Below are 24,661 nucleotides of genomic sequence, written 5' to 3'. Positions count from 1 at the left end.
TTCTTACAGGAACAAATACACAAAACAAAACAAAAGTTTTAAATGTTTTGCTTTTGCAAGGCAGACACAGGGTTAAATTAAAGAGCTAGCCCCTTTTCGTCAGCAATAAGGACAGCTCCCTTCTAGAAGGTACTCCTTTTCTTCACCCAGCCCCAAGTTGTCAATAGACAACATGGGTTCTAGGTTTCTCAGTGGGGACATGTCTATGTCTTTTCCAATTGAAATACAGACAGAACCCTGAGTCATTTGAGGCCAAACCTGGTAAACATACTAAATGACCAAGTGGAGATTGTGACTTCTTGAGACAGAGATGGAGGAAAGGAACTGATCTGAAGATTCCTGAGAGAGGCTTAAAAGTGAGCCCCTAAAAGCTACTCCCAAAGAGGAGCCCCACAAAGCTCTGAACATCAGTAAATGACTGGAAATTTGTTTTAGAATTAAAGGACCATTGCAAAAATAATATCCACATCTGCTGAACATTTAATACACAAAGGGGAGGGGTTGTTGGTCATTTTTTTATAAATGCATAATTCTCGTCATTATCCTCTCCAGCAGACACCATTATTATTATCACTATTATTACTATTATTATTATCATTCTCATTTTGTAGGTAAGAAATAGAAATTGTAGAGGTTAGATAATTTGTTTAAGGTCATACAGTTAGGAAACTAAGACATCAGGACTTGAAACCAGGTCATGTATCCAAAGACTTGGCTCCTAACCCCCCACTGTTCTTAGATATGAAATTCTCACAACACACTGAGGGAGAAGGAGGACAGCTTCCTGAAACTTCACACTCATGTTGTGGTATCTCCAAAACATTCATTTGTCCAACAAATAAATACGAGTGCCTACTTGGCTTGGACCTGGGCCTTTAACGTGAAGTACTAAGAGGTGAGCAGAGTGAGCCAGGCTCTGCCCTGTGACAACTGAGAGCCTAGCAGGGAGATGGTCATTTAATGTGTTTAAGAAGAAGAGCAACAGGGTCCCCAGTTGTCACTTTGGAAAGATCCCTGACCACAATGGGAGTCAGATGTAGCTTCCATCAATACCAGGTTAGGTGAGTTGTTTTTTAAGAACTTGCATCTCAGAAACTTAACTCCTCCTCCCTCCTTCTGGGCTTCCTCACAATTTGTTTTGTTCTTCCTTTTTTACATCAAACCAGATTGTTTGCCTTTGATTTCCAGGTGTGTTCTCTCTATTAGATTGTGCACACCTTGAGTTCAGCATTTGCCCACATGCCTCCAGGATCAAGCACATTGCCTGGTAATTCTCAGCTCCCTTAACCTTTTGTTAAATGAGTGACTTAATGCTGTCTATAGAGTTGAATTAGATGGGCTGCTATCTAATAGACAAAAAGCATCTATAGTTCATAAAATACTTTACATGTGAAAACTGTGTGTATGTGTGTGTCTGTATTTTTCTATTTATATCCTCTACCAACAATTCAGAGCCTAATCACATTTAGTTTCCACACCTGTGGAATACATTATTGTTGTTTTCTGTATGGTTGCTAATATCAACTAGTAGAAAGGGTGTTACTTACCTTTGTAGAAGGTGAATCTGTTGTTGTTCCTGCTATTGGCTATATGTTCCACGTTTAAAAATGTAATTAATGATGGCTGGTTTCTCTATTTGGCTGTGGAAGAAGGATATCACTTAAATTTAGTAAAGTAAAAAAATTGTATTTAACTTGCAAGGGTAATTCTCAGGATTTCTTTCCTATTTAAAAAAAAAAAAAGCAAAAGACAAAACAAACAAGCAAACAAAAAACTTTTTTTGTGTATCACGAGTCATAATAAGGAAACATGTTAATCAAATTTTGTGGTTAGAACTGAAAAAAAATGCTTTATTTGCTCATAAATAAATACATGTTCATATTTTCAAATTACATATGCATTTTAATCTATTCTTTTCCCAGTTTAAAAATTCTAATCTTTTATGCTGGGGACTTCTCAGTTTGTATTTATCACATTTTGAGCATACTGGCCCCAAATCTTGGTGATCTCATTTTCCTATGTACCAGGCCAATCTCCTGAATCTTTCCTGTATTTATCTACTCCATTATTCTATCAGTCATTGGGTCAACTAGTCAGTCGGTCAGTCGCTGGACCCTTCGGGAGCCCCCTCCTCTTTTCCAGGTACTGCATTAGTCTCTGAGGACACTGACCTAAGGAAGGCACAGCCCTTGTTAGGGAGCTCATGATCCACTGAAGAGAACAGAGCAACCCTACTCCTCTTTTTAGTGTCCAAATATAGAACTTTTTAAGGAGAAAATCCATGTGTATTCATTGACACATTTGAACATACTGGTCCAAGATCTCAGTGATTTCAGTTTCCTACCTACCAGGAAAATTGACACATTCCTCGTAGATTCAAAATGCCAAACACCTTCAGTTGACATCATACTTTCCTTTTGCCAATGGCACTGCCAAAAAATGCCAGAAGAGTTTTAATTCCTGACTACCTCCTGAAATGCTGGCAGGATAAAATATATATAATGTATTTGAAATTCTTTAAAACCTAGAAAGCGCCGTTCCAAGAAGAATAATTTCAGCAGCAATAATTTATAAGAAACTAGAATTCATTCAGGGTTGACTATGAATTCCTTTACCTTTGATGATTTGGCTGGGTTGAAAAAATGTTGCCCCTACTTCAGAGGTGCAAAACAGGAGGGGTGACTGAGAGACACATGGTACACAGTTTACCAGTGGCTATAATTCATAATAATAATTTCAATTTTCTCACCTTCATAATTTAATCAGACAGGGCATTTAAAATCCTATAACTCAGCATCTGGCACATAGCAGGTATACTATGAATTTCCTTGAAACTGGTATCCACTCGTAGTTTTGGATTTTACTCTATCACCTAACCCTCTCTTCAATCAATAGGCATCTTTCTGGGAATATCATGGAATAGAACAGAAAGGGTGTTTGGCCTCCCAATAAATCATATTGAAACTGATATGTCACGGTTGGCAGTGAAGTATGTATAAGTAATTTGTACCACTCATAGCTCATAACACTATCTAATTAGTGTTTGCTAATAATTTTCTTTTTAAAATTAGGGTAGATTCAAGATGACTGCCATAATAAATGTCCCTCTCGCTCTTCAATGTTCAAATGTGATCTCTGGGTAGACGGCAAAGGGTGAGGACTTGGCCAGGCAAATACAGGCTGAGTGGGTCTTCATTTTCCCACGTAGCCTCATTTTCAGGTTTGGGTTTCTATTTTAGGATCTGAAAGCAAGAGGGTATTGATACAAAAAGGCAGTGGTGCTCTATGCCAAGGTATTCTGGCACGATATGACCTGGGCTGTGCGCCCCCCCTCCCCAGTCAGGGGAATGAAGGAAGAGACCTGGAGTAGGGACTGGGGGAAGATTCTGGTGCTGAAGGTAATCCTGAGGCGTGGAGAGTTCCCAGCCCAGAGTGCATTGATCAAAGAGGAGCCACCTCAGGACATCAGATAGATGGTCTCTGCAAGTGGGTGTATAGGCCTGTGGAAACCTCTACAGCAACATCACAGAGTGAGCTACTCCTGCATGGCTGGAGCCCAGCAAGCAGTCTCCAGCCCAACCCGGGGAAAAGATGGGCACAGGTGGCGGTGGTCAGGGAGGCAGTGCCCCAGGCCATGGGTGGGATGTGGGTCATTAGGGACCTAGAAAACCAGAGGGGAAACTGAGGCAGATCTGTAAAAAGGGAACCAAATCATAGAGAAAGGCTGAGAGAATAAGTCCATCTACGTAGGAGCCGGCTCACTGTACAAAACTTTTCTCTTGGACCTTTGGCAACAAAGGCAACTTCAGGCTTATTAAGAGATGACAAGATGTCTCCTTCTAACTACTGGCTGGGAGGGGCTGGGACTAGGATGCAGTCATTCTCCTGAGTCCTCTGGCCTTCTCTTCCCAGACTGATGTCCTCTAGTTGGGGGTACCGCTGTCTTCATCTCTACCCCTCTTCTCCTGGCTTCCTATTGCATCCCCGCCCCCCCCACACACACACACAGAATTGGGTTGGAAGTGATTCCTTTGGGATCTTGAAGGTATCTCATTTGCCTTCCAGTTTCCAACAGTGCTACTGAACTGATTCCTCCTCTCAGGGCAGAGTGGTGTTCTGCCTCAGCTGTACCTGGTGCCCTTTCTTCTCTGGAAGCTTTTGAGAACTCTTCTTGTCCCCAAAGTTGTGAAATCTTACAATGATGTACCTTGAGTAGGTTTAGTTTTATCTAGGCAATCAATGAACCCTTAGATCTCAAAGCACATGCCCTTAGATTCTGGAAAACATCCTTGAATAATTTTACTGATGATTTCCCCCCATTTTCTATGCTTTCCTTTCTGGAACTCCTATCATTTAGATGTGGAATCTCTAAAGTCAGTATGCCGACATACTTTTCTCCCATATTTTTCACTTCCTTGGTTTTGTATTTAGTTATTGTGTTATTTCCTAAAAGATCTCAGCTTTCTCTTCCAACCCTTCTAATGTGTACTATTTTCTTTACACACTGTCAATTCCCTACATGGCCTTCATCTCCCTGGGTCTCCTTTCTCCATTTTGGTCTCCATCTTCCATGCTAATGGTTTTCCCAGATGTCTGCCAGTGTTTAAGGCTGGAGATGAAGAGTTACTTGAGCACATAGGTGGGGTTTGTCTATGTAAGTGTTGCCATAGGAGAGCTGGCATAGTCAAGTGCTGGGAAACCCTGTCATCAGTCCCTTTAGTCCCTTCTTCTTGGATCAGATTAACTAGACTCCAAGAGTAGATCTTTTGATGCCCTATGTGGTCAGCAAAATAAAAAGGTCCATGCACTGATCCTTAAAACCTATGAATATGTTACTTAAATGTCAAAGGGCACTTTGAAGATGTCTTCAAATTAAGGTTCTTAAGAGTTCTTGAGAGTATCTTGGATCCTCCAGTGGGTCCACCGTAATTAGAAATTGTGATAAGAAAGAGGCAAGAGGCTCAGACTCCAAGAAGGAGACGCAATCACAAAGCAGAGGTTGGAGTGAGGAGGGCTTGAGCCAAGGAATGTGGGCAGCTTGACAAGTTGCAAGGCACAAGATTCGCCTTAGGCCTCCAGAAGGGACACAGCCCAGCCAACACCTTGATTTTAGTCCTTGAAACTGATATCGGATTTCTCACTTCTGGAACCATAAGATGATAAAGTTGTGTTGTTTTAATTCACTAATTGGTGGCAATTATGGCAGCAGTAGTTACCTGGTCTGGCCTGTGGCCGGGCACTGGCAGTGGGGCAGGTCTTGCTTTCCATGAGCAGATATGCACGTCGCCTCCTGCTGTTCATTGTGGTGTTCTGCCTCAGCTCTATCTGGCGCCCTGCAGGGCTGAGCCACTGTTGCATGCTCCCCCTTGGGTGGGCAATGAAATCTCCCAGAAAGGTAAAGACAGAGGTTCCAGGGATCAAACTTCTGCCCACTCTGCATTGCAAAAGTACCTGGAGCTGCCAATTCCTGAGCTATTTGCAGGTTTGACAGTGGAAATTGGGACAACTGTCAGCTTCCCCCTCCACTGACTCAGAATGGGCTTTCTAGTCCCTTGTCACCTGCTGTTAGCTACTGTGGCTCTCTTCACTCCCAGTCTCCCTGTCTTCATCAGATTATGCCTTAGAAACAATCAAAACTCCTGTAGTGTTAGTGGAGGGTTCGGGGAAATAAAACCAGCCAGTGTGCTCAGCCTGCCTGGGGTCTTCATGCTTTCCCCACCTGAGATCTCCTGGGTGGGGGAGGGTGTTGGTGTTTACCCCTCCTGCCCCTGTGCCATACTCCATCTCTGGTTACTTAAGAAAGTTTCTCTGGGAAGGTTCTCCCCTTTCCTTCCTCTTTGTTTATGTCACATGTGCTCAGGGCTGATTCAGCAGTGTGCCCCAGGTGGGTTTTGGTAGTTGTTAAGATGCTGAAGTTCCTCCCTACTGATTGTGCATGGCCACTGTTCCCCATGTCCCCAAGTCGCCCTCCCTGTCCTGGACCCCCACAGATTCTTCCCTGACTGAACCAGGGGAGAATCTGCTGACTAGGCTTGACAAAAAAAAACGCCACAGGCTCGGGTGGCACCAACAGCAGACATTTCCTTCTCTGTCCTAGAGGCTGGAGTCCAAGGTCAAGGTGCCAGCAGGGAGGTTTCCTCTGAGATCTCTCTCTGGTTGGCTTGCAGATGGCTGCCCTGTTGTTGCCTCTTCACAGGTCACCCACTGCAAAGGAGCCTCTGGTGTCACTTTTATGTCCTGGCCTTCTGTTCTTAGAAGGGCCCAAGTCAGATTAGATAGACCAGGGCCCATCTGAAGGCCTTCATTCTTATTTTATTTTATTTTATTTTATTTTATTTTATTTTATTTTATTTTATTTTATTTTATTTTATTTTATTTTATTTTTTGGTCCCAGGGATTGAACACAGGGGCACTTAACCACTGAGCCACATCCCTAGCCCTTTTTTGTGTTTTATTAGAGACGGGGTCTCACTGAGTTGCTTAAGGCCTCACTAAGTTGCTAAGGCTAGCTTTGAACTTGGGATCCTCCTGCCTCAGCCTCCCACCCCTGAGGAGGCATGCACCACCATGCCCAGCTTCGAAGGCCCACAATTATATGTAACTTATTTTTTTTTTTTTTTTGTACTGGGGGTATTGAACTCAGGGGTACTTAGCTACTGAGCCACATCTCCAGTCCTTTTTTAAAAAATTTTGAGACAGGGTCTCTGTTTCTACCTACTTAAAGGCCCTGTCTCTAAATACAGTCACATCCTAAGGTATAGGAGCTGCTAGGCACAATTTATTCATAACACAGACCCTCCTGCCAAGCAATAGCCCTCTGATTACTCCTGTTCTTGCCATGTCTGTGGCTGCATATCTGGAACACCAGCACCAAACCTGGTACATTCTTAATTTTTTACTGAAAGCCTAGGCTGCAAAACCCGTCCTTCCAAGAGAGCCACAGCCCCAGAACCCTAGCCTTGGAGCAAGATGGTAAACCATGGAGCCATTTGTGTTTGATATCATGTTCATGTTTCCCACTACTCAGAGTATTTCACAATAAAAATGAAAATGATATACACCATACACATGTATTGTACCTGACTCTGATATTAAAATCCCTGTGTATTCCCTTGCAGACTTTGGCCTACTGCCATTCACACTTCAAGTTTCACTTATAAAAAATAGTAAGAAATCTTTAGACAATGACCCTTCATATTCTAAGTAAATGAACCTTTAAAAAATTACCCACAGAGGGTAGAAAGCCTTCATGAGAACATGTGACAGTGGATGAAAGCAGAGGCTTTGGAGTCCATCAGAGCTGCATTTCTATTCTGCTTCTACCACTTATTAGTTGTGTGACCTTGAACAAATTGCTGAGTCTCTTAGTTTCCTCATTTGTAATAATCTCTGGCTCATGAGGCTGCTGGGAGAAACAAGTGAGAGGATGTATCCATAGTGTCCACACATGGTGTAGACAGAGGGCAAATTTCTCTGCCTCCCCTCCCCTTCAGATCTGCAGAAGAAGAAACCCCACCCCCACCCCCTGAGCCAGCCAGACCCCTCCCCTCCCTTTCCCCACTACCCCCTCTAAAGTGGCTCCCAAACTCTGATCTCACTCAGTGCTTAGTAAAATCCTTCATCCCCTTTCACCCCGTGAAGAGGGTTTGTACAAATCCTGTGCTAATAGATTCCTTTGGCCAATTCACTTGGCAGGTTTTACATCTGAAAGACTGTTTGACAGTTTCCCTCAGCCCTTCTCCAGGGTCCTCTAAGGTCTAAAACCCTCTGGGAGATTAACTTCTGGCTCTCCCAGCCTGACCAGCAGACTGGGTGCAGGGCTGCTCTCCAGCACTTCTCCCCAGAGAAGGTAAAGGTGAACTTGCTGATAGAGATTTGGAAAGGGAAGTTAGAGGGGAAGCAGAAAGAAAATAAACATTTACAGAGAACCTTTTTAATCTGTGAGGCTCTCAACATACGTCACCTCCAGCTATTCCTCCCAACCACCCAGAGCCATCCACAGTATTCCTCACCATTTTACAGATGAGGAGACTGAGCATCAGAAAGAATAATTAAGCAATTGCAAAGCTATCATGAATGGAGAGTGAAGTTCAAGGCCTCTGGTCTGGTTCACTAACCTAATTAATTAATTAATTAATCTGAATCTAAGTCAGATGCTCCCACCCCCCACTGGGTCCCTCAGCCCTCCTTACAACCAACCTCTTCTGGCCACCCTCTGCCCACTTCTATGTTATGCACCTATTGCCTTCCTCTTCATGTTAGTCTGGCCAAGTCTTTTGTCCTCAATTCCATCAGGAAGAGTGCCTCATTCTTCTTTTCACCAAACACACAGTAGAACCTAGAATGTGTCTTAAACAGATGAGAGGTTAAGTGAATGAGTGCATACAGAAGTACACATAAAGATGATTGAAAAAATTTAACTGTTAGTAAATGAATGATTGAATGAATGAATGGAACAGATATAGGAACTAGCACTTGCGAGCAAAGCAAATGTTGCACATACGCAAAAATGAATGCATACAGGCTAGGGCATGGATTGCATGAATGGATTAATAAGAGAATGCATGAACACGTGGATGAGTGATAATGTAAATTAATATTTGTTAATGAGTATATATACAAATGAGTGAATATTGAATAGGCAAATGAGTATGAGAATGGATGAAAGAATTAATGCATGAACAAATGAACACAAGGACAAATGAATGAGTACCGGAATGGACTGCAAGTGCATGCATGCAGGAGCAAATGCATAAGTGAGTGAATGAGCCAAAAGTGGGTGAATGCCTTTCCTCTTTCTGCTGGATTGTGCTACCTTCTGAGTGTGCTGTGACGAGGAAACCTAAGATATAGAGGGCCAGCTGAGATGCCAGGAGTCATCATTGATGTTGGAGGCAAAGTTCTGGGGGTAGGATTAAGGGCTAGAGATATTAGAGCCCAACTATACATAGAGAATGCCTTGGCTTGTTCTCCCCTCTGACATGTGCCAGACACCAAGTGGTCCTCAGGCCCATGCTTCCCAGCACATGGGAACTCTGGGGAGCATCAAGTCACTGTCAGTCCCTTTCTACCCAGTGTCCCCTTTTTCCTACAGTCAGTACTCCCACCCAACACCCCACCCCACCCCCATCCCAGAGCACAAGCAGGCAGGCACAGACAAGGAAATTAATTCTGAGCATCCAAGAACAGCCTCCTGTAATGAAGAGGCTGCTGCAATATCTTTGCAACAAGCAGCAACCCACATGTTTGATTACAACAGGTTGAGCTATTTCACACTCCCCAGTGCCAGGGCTCAGGGAAAAGGGGAGAAAAAAAAAAAACACAACACCCAAACACCAAGCAAGAATGCACACTTCCTGACATGACCCACACGCAAGGTCCTGGCTCAGTCTGGACTGAAGGGGCTGTAGCGTTTCTTGCCTGGGAGCGCATGGCCATAACTTCTATGCTTCTCTGCTTACCGGTTCCTGAGGAATGCTTTTTTTTTGGCTTCTTTTTCCACTTCAGGCTGAGCCACATCAGGTTTTGAATGACTGACATCTTCCGTCTCTGCATCGGGAGCCAATTCCTTCAGGATTGTGACAAACCGGTATTTCGGGTCCCCCTGGCAACCACAGTATCCTATCTCCTGAGGATTGTGCGTCTCCAGGACGGAGGAGAACTGGCTTCTGAGTGAGAATCTACACCTTTCTCTTTCTTTCTGTGCTGCCACCTGGGTCATGTTTCAGACAGTTTGGTTGGGAGGAAAGGCTGTCCTGGATGTGAGGAGGAGATTCAAGAAATGTCCCTAGTGCTGGGAGGAGAGGGCACAGCAGAAAGAGTCTTAGGACCTCCCACTTTCAGTTTCCACTCTTGCCTTTGCTTGTCTTATGATGCAACTGTCCGTAACACCTGCCACAGAGGACCCGGTGCCCATTTGGATTCAGACACTTGTCAGTCATTGAATTAATCATCTTAGCTTTGCTCGAAAGCATGGGGCAGAGTTGTGGTTGCTTAGGGCTGGGGTGAGCGTGAGGGGAGGCAGAGGGGTGGCAGCAGGTGCAGGCTGTGCATCTCAGAGTTGGAGGCAGTGCAGAGGCTGGTGTAGCAGTTTTCTTCTTTGCCCCTAGCTTCCTTTTTCCATGCTTGAGAAATTATGTATTGCTTGAAAATTATCTTTTTCCAAAAAAGACATTGAACACAGTGTCAGGAAGGCCAATGTAGCCACCACCCCAACAACTTCCCATTCCACTTTCTGGTTTGTTTGGGGGTAGGGAAAGAGGGGTAGAGGCAGCAGGAGAAAGACCTTGGCCTTGGTGACTAACCTCAAACAATAGCCACTGGAGAAGACAGTGATGTGCAAATTACTGATTTTTATTGGACACTTTGGGGAATATAGTTGTTTGTCAGGAAATGAAAGAGAATGTTTGTGCTTATAAAATTATATGGAAAATCAATGCAGTGTTAAGTATATTTTTCAGTTGTTTGAGTCAAGGACTGTTCTCCAGCCAATTCTAGCAAACTCTAAGGGAGACGAGACATCCCAAAACACAGCCAAGGGACTGAGCAGAAAGGTCAAGCCGCGGTTTATTGCTGCACTCCAGCACTTGGGGAAAGGCCCAAGTGGCCGTAGAAAGTTGAACATGTGGCTGTCAGCCCTCCGTCATTAGCAGTGTCACTCGGGACCACGCTACACAGAGGGTTCTGAAGTTTAGACTAATTCCTGGTTTTTCTTTTCTTGTGTTCCAACTTAAGGACTGAGCACAGAGGCCCTGTCCAGATGGGGAGACTGTGGGGGAATTGGGAGTTCATAAAGCATTTTTCAGGCGAGAAGATAAGAGTTGTCTAGAACGTGAGCAAGAACGGGAGGCTCAGGGGTTCATGAGGCATTTACTGTCAGTAGAAGTGGGGTGCTCTGTGTTCCTAAACGTTATCTGTGGGTCTGTCCAGCTCTGGGCCTGGGACAAGGATATGAAAGGAGGCATAGAAACAGCTGGGCTCCTGCCTCTTCCAGAGGACTGACATTGCACTGTGGCTGAGGGCCTTTGATGTGAAGGAATGAGAGAAGAGGAAGATAACACGCAAACTAGACTGATCCCAAGAGGTCAAAGACTGATAGCTGAGAAGCTACCAGTAAAGCTCCCACCTGTGACCATCAGTTCTTTACCAGATAATATTTTTAAGATGCCAGATTGGGAGCAGACATTCTATGCTGCCATTCCTTCCCTGTGTGACCCATGCAAAATCACTGTCCTCTCTGGGCTCATTGTTCTTTGCCCCAGATAGTTGTTATAAGAAGCTTCTTAAGATGCCCTCCTCCTCTAAATTCTGTGGTTGTGTGAGAAGAGATCCCTCTGATTCATGGAGACAATAGTTCAGTGGAAGAGGATGGCTCTTGACTGAAGGGAATACCAGTTTTTGCCCTTGCTGGCTGCGGGGCTTAGGCAGGCCACATAACTTTGTTGTGCTTCCTTTTGAAAGTGGAAAAGTGGGTTCTGTTTGTTTGTTTGATTGGTAGGTTCTTTTCCCCCTCAACAGAATTGTGGTGAGGGTTAAATGCAATCATGCGTGCCAAACTGGAACCCAGAGCCCTCCCTCACTGCAGGGGCTGTGGATCCATGCTAGCTATTGACCATACAAAAGCGGGTAAAGAAAAAAACACCTTTTAACAAAGCGTCCTACTGCTGGTACTTATGGGAACAGTTGTGAAACGTAATAATAAATTCCAACGTCTTCTTCTTACAGACCAAAATGATCCTTTTGTAATGGCATGATAGATATAATTCAGGCTCTGCTTTAAATAGATATCCATGGCAAAGCAAAATAAAGCACTAAATTCAAATTCTGTCTTTCCCACCATGAGTCAGTTTCATCAGCTTGTGAAGCTGAATAAAGACCAAGGACTATGGAAGATTTTGACGTTTATAATATCTACAAGGGACACAGTACTTGAGGCACTGGGTAAACAGTACCCATTATGATGTTAACATTTATTATTTGAAATTCCTAATTTTAAAAAATAAAGATCAAGGAAACAGCAAAACCTCAATCTGATTTTCACATTGCTCCATATTTGGGTACCACTTTTTCCACAAGAAAGATTTTCTCTGCCTGTCTTCTTTCATTTACTCATTGTTTTCTCAAGTGATGGGTGGATTGCTGTATATGGGGTAAAATGGGAGTTCATAACCCACTTGAATCAAAATGTGAAATATGATATATCAAGAACTATGTAATGTTTTGAACAACCAACAATAAAAAAAAAGTGATGGGTGGAGATAATTAAAAATATCATCTAGATTTTCCTCAAGTATTAGAAGTTTCTTGAGGCTTTCAACGGTGTTGCAAACACACCCCGGCTGTTACTGCTTGCCTTAGTAACAATCTTTTTCAGAGAGCACTGACATTTGAGGGTGAGCCCTCTTTGGCTGATGTGACTCAGCTGGCTGTGATTGTGATGAATGGTAATTACAGACCCAAAGTCATCTGGCCAAATATTTGATACTTTGAACGGAGAACCACAAATCCTTTAAAAATACAAAACATGATTGGTCTCATTTTCATTTCTATTGGTGTAGACATGAATACAATAAAATGCCTTCAGAGCCCCCAACTCCTGGATCCCCAACCTTACATTAGAACCTTAGCAATAGTATTTGCTTGTTAGTTTGGTCCTGTGAATTGCAATTCCTTTAAATGATGATGATTTTTCCTCCAATGCCAAAAAAAAAAAAAAAAAGGAAGACAGGTCAATTTAAATATTATCTAATTAGAGAACAAAATGTACTGTGATCTTAATGATCTTAGTTATGAGCAGACAATAGAAGAGCAAATATAAACCAATAAAAATAAAAATACCAATCTTAAGGGTAGACAGTAATGAAATTTGAATTATACTTGTCTTTACATAGTGGAAATATAATTCTCTTTCTTCTATCAATTTCCTCTACTTTGTCAATATTTACTGATGTACATATATTACTTTTAAGTAAAAAAATAGTTTTCATATTTTTAGAAGAATTGTTATATTAAGTAATGGTACTTTTTTAGAACAGCCAGTCCTTTGTATCAAGTCAAATAGTAACTGACTGCATTTTACCTTTGTAGTAGCAAATATCTCCCATTCCTTGTACTTGATTTTTAAGCAGGTATTAATGCACATTTAATAAGGTCTTGGGGTATGACCACCTTAATGGTAGAGCACTTGACCAGCATATATAAGGCCCTGGGATCAATTCACAGCACTGTCAAAAAGAAAAAAGCAATACAAAACAACAACAACAAAAAAAGCTTTATTTTAAGTTTTCTGACTCAATGGTGTATTGACAGTAATCAGGCAGTCTCCCATTGGATTGTCTAACTTTACGACTGCAGTGTGTTAGACTTTGTTGGTAGTGTTTCCAACACAGGCCACCTACATGTTTTCTTTTCTGATTTTTTAATAACATCATTGGAATTTTTTATTATAAAGGCAATGCATGTTCATTATAGAAAATGTTGCAGAGAAGAAAATTGATACACATAATACTATATTTCCTCCACCTAGAAGTAATCCCTGTTGAGCGCTTGTGAATTTCCTTGTTTTTGTGTATATATGTGTACTGGATACATTTTAAGCAACTGAGATTATATTGTATATGTGTGTATGCATGGCATGCACATGTATGTCTGTATGTCATGAGCATTTTTAATGCCATTACAACTGTTTATAATTTTTTGTGCTTGTATAGTAATGCACAAACTGTAACTTATTCAACTACTTCTTTTTTTCTGAGTATTTAGGTTCCTCTCAACCCAAATTTTAAAATGCAAGCAATGCTATAATAATCATATTCATGTTCCCATCTTTGATTATTTTCTTAGCACAGAGTGCTAGAATTGGAATTAATGGGTCACAGAATATCAACATTTAAAAAACTTTTTTATAGTCAAAGAAATGCAAAGTTGGACAATAATGAGAAGCAAACTTCTCATTCAATGTGCGTCAAACTGCAAAAAGGAAAACCACTTCCCACATGCTTATAAACATTGGAAATTATCTTTCTTTTTCACCTTTGACATATTGATATACAAAAACTAGTCCTTTAATATTGTTTTAATTTATATTCCTTTGATTACTAGAGAGACAAAATTCTTTTTCATGTTTATTAGCTGTTTGTGTGAATTTTCTATTCATGACCTTTATCTATTTTTTTCTAAGCTTTTTTTTTCAATTCATGAAAGATCCATCTCTATTAAAGATAGCAGACCTTTGTCACTTCTATTTGCCTTTTATTTTTTAATGAATTTTTAGTATGCAGAAATTTGTTTTATGTAGTTGATTGCTGATATCTCTCATCACCATGTCTTCCCATTGTGATCCTTAGAAGTACTTCCTCATTCAGACATCAGATACTCATAGCTAGCATTTTTGAGGTTTTTTTTTTAATATATTAACATAAAAATACAGGGTGAGCTGCAGCAAGGGATGAGGCCTGTGAATTTTATCAGGAGGCACTTTCCACCTCTTGCATCATTAGGACACATGGAGCATTGCCTTTCCAGAGTGCCCTAAGGTCCCAGAGATGCGAGCACAGGAGGAAAGAGCAAGCCAAGATCTGCTAAAAAGCCAGCAAGAGAGATTTTGAGTATAGGCATGGGTGTTTCGACTGTCATGTAGCAAGTGTGATTTTAAACGTTAGTAACTGGGAAGTCGTTTGGCAGCAGGGCTGCCATAAAAAGGCAGTCTGAGAGAGTAGGTCTGTGGGTCTTCCTCCAACGAGGCCCCTGTGCTGGAGAAATATGAGTGTGGTCTCAGGTGGCAGACAGGAAACTAAATGATTCCAAATTAGATCTTTGCTTTGGGTCACATCTGACCAACTCCATTTTCCTCTGTCATTTTGAGGCAATGGTTCTTAGCTTGGAGCGTTGTACACCAGTGAATTCTGCACAGAGGAAGAGATCAAGGTCCCCAAGCAGCAGCGTGGCAGTGGTAGAAAGAACATCGGCTGAGGAATTCCACGGACCAGAGTCTGACTCTTTGTTCTGTCAAAGCCTAGCCATGTGATGCTAAGCCTTGGTTTTCTTGTCTATAAAATGAGGCTAATAACAGTCAACTTGCATGCTTCTTGTAAATAGTAGCAGGCATCACACCTATCATACCCTCCATGCATGGGAGTTTCGAAGGTGAACAGATCTGCAGTGTCTTTTGGGTCCTAGACTCTAAAAGCAGAGAGTTGTATATTTGCTGGTCCACTCAATAGGATTTCTTGTGCCATCAAACTACAGAGACTTAATTTCTCTAAATCAGAGCTCCTGATTTGCTTTCTTTCAATTGATGAACTTATAAAAAAGCACTAACTGTGGTATGAAGGTAGAACTTTATTTCACTAGACATGTAATCATTTGCCTTTGTTAGGAAAAAAAACAACTGAAATTATGGGAAGGAGAAGTGTTCTAGAAAATTAGGCATGGCTTCAGATACAGTATTAAATGGTCTTTATATTGTAAACTCTTCAAACCTTCCTAGAAGGTGGCCCTGTTTTTCATTGATCTGCATATTGTCTAAGTATAGCATGCACATGTGATAACACTGATTCAATATGTCACTATAAAGAGTTACTTTATTGTGGCAGGCATGAATTATTAATGCTTCTTTAAACTAATGTTTAAAAACCTTTGTGGCTTTCTGTATGAGAGAGAATTAAATATGATTTTTTTTAAAAAAAGCAATACTGCAAAGCAATACTACAGTTCTTTATTGAGCAGCTATTAGGCACTAGCACTGTGCCAGTTCCAGTCCTGGAGGAAGAAAACAAAAGGTGTGGGGATGGAGCAGGGAGGGAGGAGAATGGAGCCAGACACATCAGCTTTGCTATTAGGAGTTCAGCTGAACTGGGGAAAAGATATGAATGTGAACATTTCAATAGTGATGTCAGATTTAAATAAAAATTCAATCCACCCCACCTCCTGTTAAGTGCTTTAAAGAATAGTGTTATAATCCTAACTATTTATGAATTTGATTTATATGACATACACAAAAGGCAGTAAATACAATTTAAAAATCAGAAGTGAAAGACCTTTTGAGTCACTGCCTAGGGCTTTAGAGCTATGAAAGTCCAGGATCCTGCAGGGTGTCAGAGAGGGAGGAGAGCTTAGGGACCAGTTCTCCTCCCTCCAAATCCTGGGAAGAGCACCTTCAAGGCCCCCACACCTCCTACAAGCAGGTGAAAAGTCTGATGAAGAGTTAAAACTGAATTCAAATCACTTACTTGATGTGTAACCTGAGAGAAGCTTCTGAGTATCTCTCTGAGCCTCAGTCTTCTCATCTGTAAAAAGGGGCGATAATCTCCCTGATGGCCCATGGTGTTAAGAGTAACAAAGGAGAGGGCTCTGAGGGCCCCTGAGAACCAAGAGGAGAGCCACGCATTCACACCCTCTCAGACAACCTTGAGGCAACAGAGTACCTGGGGTGCATTGAACCCTCTAGTTTAGAAGTGTCCCTACCTCCCACCAAGTCACTCAGACGCTTCAGGTTTCTTCCTGTTCACCTGTGTTTCTAAGCAGCAAAGGAGATGAGTTCCTGTACCCTGGACAGGTCTCTACCTGATGAAGCAGACCAGTGTCGTATAATGATCCAACCACATCAAGGGGAAAATGTTGAAGGAGAAATATGATATTTTTTAGAACACTAAAATCATGTGTCGTATTGTCTGTCACGCCCTTGGCAGCTTGAGAAGCCCTTTGTTTTGAGAAGAGAATAATGCGTTATATATAGATTTACTCATGACATTATGCTGGGCATGCCAAATTTAAAGGTGCCATCTATTCAGACAGCACTTACACATTTAGGATTATAACTGGAAAAACTTTGTGTGGCCACAGCACCTAAGGAAGCCTTCATTCACCTCCTTGTATGTGCCCATTTAGGAGCTGAGAGTAGAAAGTGAACCCACCACAGAGATCAGCACAATAAGAAAAAGAGAAGAAAAGAAGAAGTATAGATTTTCTGTCCTTGCAGGTTATAAGCAGATTGAAAGAGCACTCACTTTTACAAGCAGTGGAAAGGGGATAAAAACAAAAAAAAAAAATTTTTTTTGAGATATCTTTGGCAATGCAGACCTGGTCCAATCAGCCTCTCTCAGAAATATCTATTTCTTCTGACGAAGAGTTGCAAATTCTGCTTCCTCCATCCCACCCAATCCTCATCAGGAAATCTAGCAGTATAGAAATGCTTCCATATGCAGGAAACTGGTTTCCCCATTTTTGCTGAGGGGGAATAAAGAAAAATGTAGTTGAGTAGCCAGCTTGCGTAGACAAGTAAATGCTTTGCTGCAGCAACATAGATTGAGTAACAGCAGCCCTCAGAGCTTGCCATAAATAACTTTCCAAGCCTGCGGGTCTCAGCTCACTGTTTGTTGAGGTTTTGCCACAACATGGCCTATTAGCAGAAAGTTAATTATAATTTACATAGGTTATGGAAATAATCTAAGATCATCAAAATAAGACCCAAACATTCTGAATTTGGAAATACTTAAAGAGGGAGTCCATGTATGGTAGACAGAATCTATTATCTTAGAATCCAGCTTCTGCTCTTTCCCTAACTAGTTCCGTGAATTTAGATGGGCCACCACATCTGTCTGGGCCTCAATATTATTAATGAGATATTGAGAAAATAAAAATATCTACATCACAGAATTACATGGGATGGCGTAAGCAAAATTACATCGTTGCTGGGCATAGTGACATATGCCTGTCATCCCAGCATCTGGGAGTGGGGTTGCTAAGGCAGGAGGACTGCAAGTTCAAAGCCAGCCTCAGCAAAATTGAGGTGCTAAGCAACTCAGTGAGACCCTGTCTCTAAATAGAATACAAAATAGGGCTGGGGATGTGGCTCAGTGGTTGAGTTCCCCTGAGTTCAATCCCCAGTACAAAAAACAAAAAGGATGTTGTCACCTATTTAACACCAACGAACACACTGTCAGCAATGCTATTGGTACAAAAATGGAAATACCACGGGTACGATGCAAAGAGCACTGACTTTGGAGCAAACTATTTGAGACTGGCTTCTGACTCCACTTCCTTGTGACAAACTCAGATTTTTCTGGCCCTTGGCTTCCATTTTGTCAAGGATCATCCATGACGTCTATTTTCACATCACAGATAGTTTATATGGGAGAATCTGGTAACCTGCAAACCACTCCAAAGGAACCACCTCTATATTTGCTTTCCCAAGTATCCTTTGTATTAGCACAGTGGTTGGCACATTGTAAATATGCCACAAATTTTGTGTAATGAAAAAAAAATGAGAAAAGAAGAACGATTCTCAAGTTTTACATTTTCTTAGAGCCAGAACAGGGCCAGGTAATATGTTGTTTCAAATTTTTGTCCAGTTCAGAGTTAGACAAGTCATTACTTGTTTTGTCATATCTCTGAAGGAACATCTGGCTGTTTCTGACATTCCTCTTCCACTCTGATTTGGAAATATAATCAAAGATGAGAGGGAATATTTTTCCATACCAGCTTCATGATTTGCCCAAATACACATGGCCACTAAGTAGGAGGGTCAAGAATGGAATTCAGGTCAGGCTGACACAAAGCTCTCTTCTTTTTCCCCTACATGAATGTATTTAACCTGAAGTTCAGCTGTTATCTTGAAAAAGGCCACTTTCAGACTAGGCTCAGAGCCTACTGCCTTTTCTTGTGAGGGGAGTGCCCTTGGGAGGCAGAAGGGATGCTGCTCCTGAGTTTCCAAGCTCCCCTGCTTACTCCAGATGGGGAAGAATTATAATCATGCATTATTCTAACAGGCTATAGGTAAAAATACATCTTTGGGCCAAACTTTGGGAAATGATTTCAAGGAAAATTCAAATGCCTGTCTTAAACATCTGAATTGTACTTACAATAATTTCCTAATCAAAACTTTCATTGGTGACAAAAAAATGACCAAGCCCTGTCTCTGCACCTTCAATATTGATAAGGACTAGAGAACCCTTCCAGGCAGATGCATTGCTCATTTGATATTTGCAAAGACATTTTAAAAGGGAATAATCAGATCACCACACCTCCTCTAGTCTGACACTAAAGTGTTTGGCAAATGGACCCTGTCTTTTCCCTCTTACCCTCAGCCTCAGACATCTCTGCTGAGATGACGAGCAAAGCCAAAACATTTCTTCTCTTAAGATGGTCCTGCCAGCTTTCCTAAGAAAGCCTGACTATTTGAGAGCTGTCTGCACTGGCCTTTGGCATATTTTTTTTTTCTTTAACAAGAGAAAAGAAGAGAACTCATTTCTTGTCCCACATGGATTTGCACTTTAAAATGTGCTGCATGCAATAGTAATATCGTTTCATTTCATCTAATTAATGGCTATCATGGGTAAAGTACAGCATTATGCTTAGAATTCTGTGCACAAAGTAATTGCTCCAGATATATGTATGCAATGTTACTGAAACATGTAGTAATGGGAGTTTTGACAATACTGTGCTTTTAAAGTCTTTTAAGAATACCATGGGCCTGTCTACAAAAGAGCAGTGTGAAGTGAGAATTTTAAAATGCTAATATGGGTATAAAATGAAGTTGAACATTAACCCCTGTCTGTGATGGCCAATATTAGCTTAATCCTTATCTTATTGTTCTGCCTTGACTGGATTTGTTCATTTGCCTCAAATTTATATCTTAAGAATGAGCTGGGCATCAGGCATACAGTGGTCAGCAAGACAGGCACCTGCCCTCCTGAAGTTTCCAGAACCACAGGGAAGACAAATATTGAATATGCAACTAATGGTAATGCTGAGTGTTATTTAAAAAGAAAAGAGGCAAGTTTAACAGGTTGAAAATGCTCTTTTTTAGGTCTGTTACAAATATCATCTTCTGGGCATGTGCTCCTTCTCTGCATGAAATATCCTGCCCAACTTCTCTGTGCAGGGAATCTTTGAAACAAACATATCATCTCACATATTCCCTGAGCCCAGAAGTAAAATGAGGGGCTTTTCTGCACTGTGATCCCAAGATGTAGCTCAAGCCCTTTGTTAAGAGACTGTTGAGTGCCATTCCAGGACTCTGTTCCTGAGGTCAGATTCCTTAAGACTGGATCAGGGCTCTTCTGCTTACTAACTGGCCATAAGGAATTAAATTACCTTCTGGCCTCAGTTTCCCCATCTATAAAATGGAGATTTATAATAGCAGACAACTCTTAGGACTATTAAGCTGATTAAATGGATTCATCATATAAAAACCCATTTAAAACTATACCTAGTATGCAGCAAAATCTTAATAAAGATTGGTTCTTGCAACAATAGCACTAAATAGTTCTTTGCTGGAATTACATGCTTAATACATCTATCTTCTTCACTAGATCATAAATTACTAGACTTCAAACTCTTGATTTATCCATTCCTCCAGTTCTAGCACTTGGCATAGGGCTTGCCATAGAGTAGGTGCTCAAACATTGTTTGATAAATACATGCAAGAGTGGTGAATCCTTGGCTGCTCACAGTGGTGCATGCCTATAATCCCAGTAGCTTGGGAGGCTGAGGCAGGAGGATTGCAACTTCAAAGCCAGCCTCAGCAAAAGTGAGGCACTAAGCAACTCGGTGAGATCGTATCTCTAAATAAGATACAAAATAGGGCTGGGGATGTGGCTCAGTGGTTGAGAGCCCCTAAATTCAATCCCTGGTAACTCCCCTAACTAAAAAATTATATGTATATCATAAATATGATATACATACTGTGAGCCCAGATCAAGAAAACTAGGTCAAAGTATTTTAGGAACTTGGTTCATGTCCCCTATATGATTTTGTTCTATTTGCTGGTGAATAACAAGTTAAAAAAAGAAAGAAAAAAGTGTGTGTATCATTGCAACCATCATTTGATGTGCTCCTTGGTTCTTTTATTTAAATGCATGTTCTTTTCGGGTTCCTTGGACGCCAGGGAAAATAACTGACATTTCTTTAGATTCGGCCATCACATTCTTTGAATGAGAAAACAATATCGTGTCTCTCTTTTTTTAATTATGCCAAGCCACAGTGTTTGAGACTCATACAACAACGCAATTTTATTTCGTCAAGTGCCTTTCATCTCAAGCTGCATCCCTGGCATTCAAGTTAAATAATAAATAATACAACCCAAGGTGTTTAGAAGGGGGAAGGGAAATTAAAGGGCCCAAAACAAAGGAGGAAAGCTCTGAGAACAGAGAACCTATAATCAGATTTCAGAGGACCTCCAACTCCTTGTCCAGCTGTGATTGTTTGGTGACGTTTCAGACAGAATAACTGGAATGGGGATGTGGTTTAGCAAACGGCTTAAACAATGGCTTTGATTTCACGGTGATGACACAGTTGCACTGTATTTGTCGTGCTGTTTTGGAGCTCTTTACATACCATGCAGGGCTTTCCATTTAGATGGACGTGTCTCAACAGGCAAAATGCTGTCCCCCTCTGCGTCGTCAGAGGAGAATCGAATTGGCAGTGGGGAGCTCTGATGGGCACTGTGAGTCCATCCATGTCCCAGAGTATGAGAGTGAGAGGCCTGAAATTGCAATAACGAGAACGAGCATTCGTCGATACTCCCTGCATGCCAGGCATTATCGTAAGTGCTTCACATATTCTATTTCAGGGGATTGGCAAACTCCAGCCCGTGGGCCAAATTCACCTGGGGCCCATTTTTGTACAGCCTGAGAACCAACAATCTCCATATTTTTGAAAGATTAAGAACAAGATTTTAAGAAGAACAATAAAATACAAGAAGAATATGTGATCTTTTGAGACTTGCAAAAGCCTGACACCATTACTTTCCCTTGTTTTACAGAAGTCTGTGGACCCCTGCCCTCACTCATTAATATTAATACGAGCTAATAGTACTGTCCTGTGAAATAATGTATTTATTACCCCCATTCTATTATTTGGATGAGATAAGCACTCACCTGATATTATACAGCTCATTAGTGTGACTACTCCCCAGGGATCTCCAACTCAAATACTTGGAGGACTTAAGCAATGTAAATCAGTAATGTAGACCTAGGAGGGACTGTGACAATGAAGAGGGCACATGCCCCTTGAAAAGGACACTTGTGTTTCTGTATAAATAGTGCAGCAATCAACATGGGAGTGTAGATGTCTCTTTGACATACTGATTTCCTTTTCTTTGCATGTGCAAGAAATTGTAAATGGTTGAGGTGATAGATAAGTCAGTGACCCAGATCCCATCAGTATGCATTGTGTACATGTGTTGAAATATCACACTATATCCCATAAATACATACGGTTTTGTGTCAGTGAAGAAATGGGAGCAGCATCCATGCAGTTCAGGCCAAGGGTAGCCCTGCAATAATGGGTAACCCAGATTTTCTGATCTTTCAAGAAAAGCCAAAAAATCAGATTTTTATGTAAGACCTCCTAATTTTTGAATGTTGGCAACGAATTGAAAGTGTTTTAAGTGCTCTGAATTAAGCAAAAAACAATCTGGCAGGCTGAATGTAACCTAAGAGCCATAGTTCGGAAATGCTGTCTATTATTATGAGTTCACTTGGCCCAACTCCTTAGCTTCACAGTGAGAAAATTGAGGACGAAAAAGGAAGAGCGGCTTGATGAGGATCCCAGAGCTTAGTTAGAGGAAAATCCAAGTCTTTCAAACTTATATTTGAACTTAGTTAGAGGAAAATCCAAGTCTTTCAAACTTATATTTGAACATCAGAGAAGTACTGAGTACTTCTCTGATGTTTAATTGGTAAAATGAATGTTGATACATAGGGAAAAATATCGTATGTACTTTTCTAGACCACTAAGTACTGCTAGAAGATGACAGAAGGTCAGACACACTGGGAGGTACACTTTAAGATGATCTGGGGACTTTCACCTCCCCCTATTTTTATGGCTTTGAAAACAGTCCGAGAGAGAATGTTGCTGAAATGTCCAAAGTCGTGCAGCTAAGTAGGGTGGAGAGGTTGGTCTTCAGCTTTGGACCCCAGCCTTATTCTAATGTTTTCCCTTGCTCATGATGAACTCTGAATATTTCAAGTACTTCTTCAAGAGCTCTTTTACTATGCTTTGTGTCCTACCCAGAGCCTAGCTTTAGCTGAACTAAGCTGAGAGTCACATACAGCCGCATGTCTGGTGAGTTAACAGATCGTCACCCCTTCACTCAAGTTGAAAGTTGGCTTGAGTTAACTTGCTTTCTGGGTGGTGAATTCTGAGAGAGCTGGTTTAGATGGCAATGAGGGAGAATGTATACATGAGGATAGAAGTTACAGACAGCAGCTAACAGGGTTGTTTCACATTGGAACCTCTGAGAGCCAGGGCACAAGTGGGGCTGCTGGGGTCCAGGTAACCCTGAATGGGAGAGAGGCTTCTGCTTCTGCTGGCAAGAAACATAGCACAGCTCCCACAAAGGCTAGAGGGAGAAAACTCAGTATCTTTCCATACTTGGAGGGTCTTGCATGCTACAGAACACGTAGAGTTAGAACCCCAGGAGCAACATGTCCAGAGAAGGTACTAGAAGCAGTGTTACTAGTGAGGATTTACCTTGACTGACTTCGAAGTGGCTACAATTGGTGAGAGTCTTGCCCTCAAAGCAGTAGAGGAAACTGCTTGTAAGCCTGTGGGACATGCAAGGGCTCCTGAAAACAGCAGGTGGTGAAAGACGAAGAATCTGAGCCGGAAATGATGATATGCTTCCGTAATCCCAGATTCTGGAAGGCACAAGTTCAAAGCCAGCCTTAGCAGTTTAGCAAGGCCCTAAATAACTTATTGAAACCCTGTCTCAAAATAAATAAATAAATAAAAAAGGGCTGAGGATGCAGCTCAGTGATTGAGTACCCCTGGGTTCAATCCCAGGTACCAAATTTAAAAAGAAAAAAAAAGCAGGGGGTGGGGAGTGTCTGATGTTCTAGTCCTGCACACAGAAAGAAAGACAGCAGGATGAGCACATCAGATGGTTTCATTTGTACACTTAGAAAACTAGACCAATAAAAACATGGCCCCAGAGAGAGACCATGATCTGGGGCCTTGCTATTCAAGTGTGGTCCCTAGACCAGTACCAGCTCAGTACTGTGGCAGTGGCTGAGTAACTCTTATAGTGCTAGCCTTGAAGAAGATCGTGGATTTCTATTACACCCAGGGGCTAGAAGCACTCTGGCTCCTGCTTCTTCTCTAACACTTACTCAAATTGAGAGAGAAATGATAGAAGGCACAAAACCACAAATGAAGAAAGAACTAAAATGGAGACAATGATATACTGGAAGTATAAATGAGGACAAGAAATAATTGAGTTAGGCAGACTTGAAAAAGTGAAATGTTAAGATATTAGTAGGGAATGCATAGAGGTATGATTGTTACTGCAGAGCCCCAGGAAAGCTCAGAACGTGGACGCTTGAGGCACTTCCTGCAGCAGAGGTCCAGGTAGAGTTGACAAGGGAAAGGTTGGTTGATTGACTGTGTTAAGACTCCCTCTTCCATCATGATGTCCTGGATGGCTGTCCCTCAACACACAAGGGGATCACTGTCTATAGTGAATGAGCCTGAAAACTCTGGACTTGTGGGAAACAACTCAGTTGTATGTAGATATAATGTGCTGAGAAAAGGAACAGACACGGCAAATGGAATCTGTATGAATGGTGAGATTACCTCCTCATCTCTTCCACTACTGGGCTCTCAGAAACCTTAACAGCTAAACCTGTCCTTCCTAGGAAGAGGCTGGAATATTTCATTC

The 24,661-nt window shown here is 41.6% G+C and overlaps 1 protein-coding gene across 12 annotated transcripts in view; it reads left to right on the top strand.

The window, feature by feature from the left end:
• Tenm4 (teneurin transmembrane protein 4) overlaps positions 1 to 24,661 on the top strand; it is a 2,824,428-nt gene that overhangs the window by 2,066,774 nt on the left and 732,993 nt on the right. For all 12 annotated transcript variants that reach the window (XM_078046757.1, XM_078046770.1, XM_078046771.1 and 9 more), the window contains one exon: positions 9,508 to 9,672. The gene's annotated coding sequence lies outside the window, so the exon portion shown is untranslated. The remainder of the gene's footprint in view (positions 1 to 9,507; positions 9,673 to 24,661) is intronic.

Source organism: Ictidomys tridecemlineatus, chromosome 4 (genome assembly GCF_052094955.1).
Source record: "Ictidomys tridecemlineatus isolate mIctTri1 chromosome 4, mIctTri1.hap1, whole genome shotgun sequence".
Lineage (NCBI taxonomy): Eukaryota > Metazoa > Chordata > Mammalia > Rodentia > Sciuridae > Ictidomys > Ictidomys tridecemlineatus.
The sequence above is the reverse complement of the archived record's forward strand: the minus strand, read 5'-3'. Positions and strand labels throughout refer to the sequence as shown.